The sequence below is a fragment of the Austrofundulus limnaeus genome, unplaced genomic scaffold, assembly GCF_001266775.1.
Source record: "Austrofundulus limnaeus strain Quisiro unplaced genomic scaffold, Austrofundulus_limnaeus-1.0 Scaffold265, whole genome shotgun sequence".
NCBI lineage: Eukaryota > Metazoa > Chordata > Actinopteri > Cyprinodontiformes > Rivulidae > Austrofundulus > Austrofundulus limnaeus.
The window spans coordinates 237,047-244,106 of NW_013952667.1; the positions used below are offsets into that span (position 1 = coordinate 237,047).

General features: G+C 35.7%; 1 long non-coding RNA gene across 1 annotated transcript; it reads right to left on the bottom strand.

The window, feature by feature from the left end:
* Positions 1 to 147: 147 nt before the first annotated feature.
* Positions 148 to 5,760, bottom strand: LOC106526220 (uncharacterized). Its single transcript, XR_001311227.1, has 2 exons — positions 638 to 5,760; positions 148 to 396 (listed from the first exon to the last, which is right to left on the bottom strand). It is a non-coding gene; the product is annotated as an uncharacterized LOC106526220 (long non-coding RNA).
* Positions 5,761 to 7,060: the final 1,300 nt, after the last annotated feature.

The following is a 7,060-nucleotide window of genomic DNA, read 5'->3' on the forward strand; positions in this document are numbered from 1 at the left end:
GATCTGAATAATTCATCCAGAGGGAGGCTTTTATGTGTCTCTGAAGGCATTCTGGGATTGCTCGATCAGGCTGCTGCTAAACTGCTACCTGCTTCCTCCAGTTTTAGACATGATAATGGCTACAACCTCACTGACAACTGTTTGCAGGTGTGTGTGTGTGTGTGTGTGTGTATCTTTGTATATTTTTGGCAATGTTACTGAAAAGAATATAGAAAAAAAATACTAGTGGACTGACACCTTAAAAACAGTGTATAGAAGTGAGGAACATGCACATTTTTTTAATCAGCACACACACATTGTCTGACAGAGTGGAAGCTTTAGGCGATCTAAAGGCCTGTTTAAACACACACACACACACACCCACACACACACACACACACACACACACACACACACCTGCAAACAGTTGTCAGTGAGGTTGTAGCCATTATCATGTCTAAAACTGGAGGAAGCAGGTAGCAGTTTAGCAGCAGCCTGATCGAGCAATCCCAGAATGCCTTCAGAGACACATAAAAGCCTCCCTCTGGATGAATTATTCAGATCAGAGGGACAGAGACAACCATTAACCTACATCTTCCCCAAATACACACCAGCCTCCGCCCTTTCATACACACACCTAAGACACATCTGTCTCCACACACACACACATGCTTGTTGGGGGAAGACATGCACACTGCTGCAGATTTAGCTCTCAGATTGTGTCTGATACCACCCATCCGCTCACTGCCAGGCTAGTTTTAGCACATCTTTCTTCATGCACGCTGCACCAGAACTGCGCTCCTGTGTTCAATCTATACTTTGCAAGGGCCTCGTTTAAAATCAGGCCATCCGTGCTGTTTTAAAAACCCTCTAATAATACCAAACCCTCAGAAAGTCAGCTACCGCAGCGGTGTTTAGAGATCCCACTGCGCTAAGAGAACACAACAGTTTTTTTAAAAAGAGTTAGAAAATTGGAAGGAGAATTTTCCTTTGAAGACAAAAAGTGACTTTATTTGAACTTGGCAGCAGCTTCCTATTAGTGCAGCCCGCAGWGCCGTAAGTCTCATTTAGAACAAGTAATGAAAGTGATCAGAGACGGTGCAGAGCGTCGGGAAGGAAACGGTTTCACTTCTGTGCGCCGAGCTTTAAGAACAAGCCATCAAACAAACAAGTGAAAAACTGCTTGATGAGTTGTGCAGATTTCTAAAAGCCTCCAGGAGCAGCAGAGCAAACCTCCTGGCTGCTCTCGAACCGACGCCAAGCCTTCAAATGACTTTTTCAGGTACTCACTAACATCCGGCACATCCACCAGGAAGTTCACAATTTCCAGGCTTTCTTCATCGCTGTTTAAAGGAAAAAAATTTTTTACCTTGAATTAATAGACTGTTTTTATTCCAGGTGGTTGGTTTGTTATTGCTGTAAAATATGTTTAAATGACATGTGAAGCAGTAGCTAATTAAAGAATTGACTATTAGACCACAGATTCACATTATGTCTCTCTTAAATTGGCTTTAAAGATGAACACAGACATTCCTGCATATCATGCTGTTTATTAGCAACAACCCCTAAACATTGTTACACAGATAAAAATGAATACACACATTTTAATCTCTCAAATGTTTTATTTTGACATTTTCGTGGGAAGTGCTACTGCTGCTGCTGTTCATGCTAGCAAGTAAAAATAACCCAGTAATGGGAAATTACTGACAATTTAAAGAAGGGGTGTCAAACACAATTACACAAGGTTGGCCAAAATTAAAAACATGGTCCAAGCCAAGGGCCGATTTCTGTCAATATTTATAAAAATAAACACTATATTACAAGTTAGTCTTATAGAAAAACACATAACCTTTACTACATTATGTTTATTGTAGCATTCAGAACATACATAACCTGACAGATAAAGAGAAAATATGATAAAATCTAGAAAGACACATCATTAAATTATTTTCTTATTTTCATTATTATTTCTTAAAGATACATTTTATCACAATACAGCAAATTAAACCCTCACTAAAAATCCAGTTATTTGACTTTTAAATAAGAAACGAATACAGCAAAAGATAATTAAAGTTGATTTTCTGTTGCTCTTTCTGCACCAATATCAACACTGACTAAAAAAATTTAAACTTAGTTTTCTTGGCTTGAAAGCTGACCTTCAAATGAGACGAATGTGACAAAAAATATTACCTTTGGGGCTGGATAAAATGTTAAAAAGAGTCAAATTTAGACTGCAGGCCCTGAGTTTGATGTGATTTGAGGGCTTATAAAGAAAAACAAATAAAAAAACATTTTAATCACTATGAAATGTTTGAATTTTGAGTTATTTTATTACCACAACTCAGACTGGCTGTTTTGCTGCTCCAGTCTGAATTAAACTCAAACTGAGGTTGAACAAAAAGCTTTAGGTTAGTTTTTGATTGGTCATTATCACCTCACTTTAAACATGGTTTAAATGCACTTTTCTTTATATTGTCTTTATGTTGTGTTTAAAATATACAAAACCTGAACAGAAAAAAAAATAAATGGAAGCAGAAACACAAGTTTCACTGTAATGAAAATACATTCATCATATAAACATGTCTGTCGTCACAAAAAGCAGAAACAAGTTGGAATAATGCCAGAAAAGTCTGCGTGTATGATAATCAAATATGATTTAATTATGAGCGACAAATAAACATAACTGAATCAGGAAGTTCTGCATGATTGTAACTGACTCGTCAGCAGAAAACAGCCAGTAATATAACATTATGTTAACACCATGTGACAGTTTACAACCAATCACAGATTGCCAAATATACTGTCCAGCCTATGACAGGGCTCCTAGCTCAAAGAGTCTGTTATCAAACAAGAGAGTTCAGTCCGTTGTGGAGTCCTGACGTCCAGAAACAAACAGACTACGAGCCGAAATGAGCTGTCAGAAAGATACGAGTGATGGACAGTGTCAAGGTGAAACAGATATGAATAATTAGTCCATGACAATGTCAAATGAAGCTTTCTCTCCCTGAAAACCTCTGCAGAATAGAAGGGCTAATGGCTATAAAGCATATGTGGTCTTTTATTGCACTTCTTCACGTGAACACATGCATGTCCCCAGTACAACTCAGGCACACACAAACACACACACACACACACAGGAAGTCAAAGGCAACACCAGCTGAGGTGGAAGCCATGGCCAGGTGTTTCAGAGAGATTTGATTAGAAGGAACACAAGGTTTGAAACAGACACTTCTGCTGATGAGGAGAAAAGAGCTGAGGTGATTCACCATTTAATGAGAGTACAAACTTATTTATCCACACAATCCCAGACAGCAGAACCTCTCATCAAATTTCACCTGGAAACAAAATGTTGGCCGCTTCAAAACGAATTCACTCACAATAAATGGTTTTAAAAGTCTGGGAAGACTTCAGCTAATGTAAGAGACCAAAAAAAAATCATTTAAACTAGAAACAATGATAAAGTCGATTCCTCCACCTCCCGAAGCTTTCACAGTATGAGATTGATTAAATTAAATATGAGGATTTGAGAGCTGTCAGCAAAAGAGAATATTTAATTATTTACATGTTTCTGGTGCACACTCTGGAGGTTCTGTGCAATATTTACCCCAAAAAAACTATTCAATTTTAGAAGAAAAGCCAACATTAATACCCCTTTATGGTTTCAAATGAGAGAGAAAAATTCAGATTGTTTCTGTTCTAATTAGCTTCAAACAACAGAATTTACAAAAGTAAACATATAGCAAGGACTATTTTAAAAAGCACAAATAATAAATAAGACTAAAGGAGCACATGCAATATTTTTAGACAGTTTATTATAAAATAGTGGAGTGAATGAGTTAAAATTTAGATGGGTGTAAATATGATAAAAGAATAAAGAATTTTGAATTATTTTATATTAATATTTTTTTTGAATTGTTGTTACTAATATATGTGAAAAGCTTGCAGTTCAACACAAACTATTAATCTTTTGCACCAAAACATTTTATTTTGAGGAATATATTTTCAATGCAAATGTGACAAACAACCAACAAAACTGAGCTATTCAAGAGCGACATATTACAACATTTTTATAAAAATATAAGTCAGTGAACTTTATATGAGCTGGTTGGAACGTTGTTCCATTGTCAGCAGAGATGTTTGTGATCATTATTAAAAGGTCAAAGGAGTGATGCGGGTTTCTCATGTGGCTTACTTTTTTTTCATACATTTCACCAAAATAAAACTGATAGGCAACTTATTTTTCTGAGGGTTTGACGAATCTAAATATCAAATGTTGATGAAACAGAAAACAACTCAGTGCAATCCAGTCGTCTCTGATACGACGAGGCTCAGTTTTTAATGCTTTGCTTCTTGCACGTTTTACTGTTTCAGTGTTGTGTACTTGAGTATTTGAACAACATCAACTAACAAAAAAAAAAGAAATATGACACCTAATGCAGTAAAATATGTTTAAAATTTAAATGAACAGTTATTAGATTCCATCTAATGTTAGATGTTTTTCATTTTTCTTGTAAATTATGTGTTTTTTTGCTTTTATTTTCTAAATGAACTGTTAAAGCCTGTTCTACCTTTTTTATTTTGAATTGTCAGTCATTCATCGATGATCATGTATCATCATATAGTTGTATTGTTTCAGAACTGTTGAAATGTCACTTGATTCAACAATATTTTTTAAAAATACCTTCATACCTCTTAAATATTTAAAGACAAAAACAATTTAAGTTTTATTTTTGACATATTTACACAATAACTTGAAGTAGTGAAATTATATAGGTTTACTATACAAACTCTCACTGTGTTTGTTCCATAATTGTTGTATTTTTGACATTAAAGACACACTCAATAAGCTTTTGTAAGTAATGACCTAAAAGATTCATTTGAAATTTATATTTACTTTTTTATAAAAAGGAGTGGGTTATGCCTTTCAATAAAATAAATCATTTATTGGCGTCCGTTGTGTGTAAATGTGTTTTTTTTTCTCCATCTGCTTTTATGTTTGGCTTTTTGTGTCATTGAGTATTTTGAACATGTTTTTTTTTTTTTTTATTTAACACAAAAGGCTCAGTCAAACAGTAAACTGGGCTGAATGTATCTCCAGGCATAAGTCTTTGAAATCAATGCCCCCTTGTTTGAGTTTTCTTTTTYCCCCCTGTCTCTTACTTATATTATGTAACAATAATGTTTCAAAGTCTTCAAGGCTTTTTCTTTTTTGAAAGGCTGTAATGATATTTTAACACTTCAAGAGCGTTTTTGTTGGTGACAAGCTCCCACTGGTTACATCTCAAAAGAGTCAAAACCTTCAGTTCTGTCTGGACTCAATGAATTTAAGGTTTATTAGGACAGCTTACTCAGTACTCAGATATTTTACTCAAGAAATARAGGAAATATTAAAGCTTAAAATGGTGATCAAACAAATATATACAAAGKTAAAACATCCAGATCTTATCTTCACCAACAATACATCCAGTTCATTTAATTTCAGTACGGTTCTCTGCAGTATCAAAGTATTATCTAACAAACAGAGCTACTGTATGAGATTGCACTGAAACGTCTCTCATATTTGACATTGTAAGTCAGCAGGTGACAGTGGAGAGGAAAAAAAACTCTTAACTGGAAGAAACCTTCAGAAAAATTTAACCAAATTTCAGATTTTGTCTTTATRGGATCCTCATTGTTTCATTATTTGAATATAAACTGCAGTTGTAATATTAAAATAAACTTCATAAAGTCATATAACAGTTTTTTTGGTGTAATTTGGACCACATTAATTATTTTAAAACTGCTTATATTTACAAGCCATGTGAGTAATTAAAGAGTTTGATTGATTCCAGTTATTAAAAGCTTTTCGTTCCCACCTCTTTTTCCAAATCCATCCCTCCTCGCTGCATTTTCCCTTCTGTGACCACCACAGGCTGCTTTCAATTGGAAGAAATGATCTTCTACTGTGTCACTTGAGAAGGTGAATGTGGGTTGAATATTATAAATAGAAAAGATCAGACTTTGGAGGCTTGCAGAGAGTGGGGGGAAAAGAAGAGGAGAGGAGGATGACGAAAGCAGTGAGGTGGTAGACACATCCATGGAGCCAAGAAAGGAGATATGCAGCATGAGAAAGAGGAAATGTCTATTTTTATTGCTAAATGGTAAAGAATAAAACAGGGAATGTGATAGGCCTTTCTTTGTGAGGGGCACAAAGAGGGGGAGGAGTGCAGCATGTTCAGAGTGAGTCATGGGCATTTGACCTAACTACACACAGAAACTTTCACTGCAACCAGTTTGCTTTTTTTTATTCTTATTTTCACTCCCTCTGCTCCATGCTGTTTATCCTTTATTTGTTAGTTTCCTGGAAAATATTGTTATTGTTGTTGTTTAAAAAGTTCAGTGTAGAAAGAAAGTTTTTACAGTATTTCAGCTCACTCTCCAAGTACTGATTCTGCACGGGTAGGGATTCATAAGGCTTTCAACTGAATAAAGGCTGGTTTAAATTAATGCACTGTGGCCCTGAGATAAAGAAAACTCATCTAAATGCACATCCTCCTCTGAATGTTTTTATGTCCTTTACCAGCCGCTCTGCAGAGAGTCTCCTTTGTCTGTCTCCACTGCATCCCTCTGATCCTCTTCGTCTTGGATCAATATTTTACTTCCTGTGTTCAGCAGGGTGACAGCGGCGTGTCGAGATGATGGGGTTCATGTTACCACGTGCTTGAGTCTGCGTTGGTTTGCATGCCCAGATTGTGAAGGACTGTAAGGAGGCCTTTTGGGTCAACAGTGTGCACAGGGTGGTCAGTGCTGGCTGCACCGTCTCCTGCCTGTTTCATAAAGCATCCATCAAAAAGAAACACATGGAAACAAAATAATTATTGACAAATTTGGTTCTTCTCAGACTGTCAGGAATAGTTAGACAACTGCTACAGGCTGATGTAAAATGCCATACTGAAGGTATAAATTTAATGTTCTGAGTTGCTTCCATTAAAAATGTTTATCTATAAATAAAACTGCTTACCATATTTATTCAAGTATAATACGTAAAATTAAATCCATAAAATCATCCATAAAGTTGGGGGGTAATACTATACTCGGATAA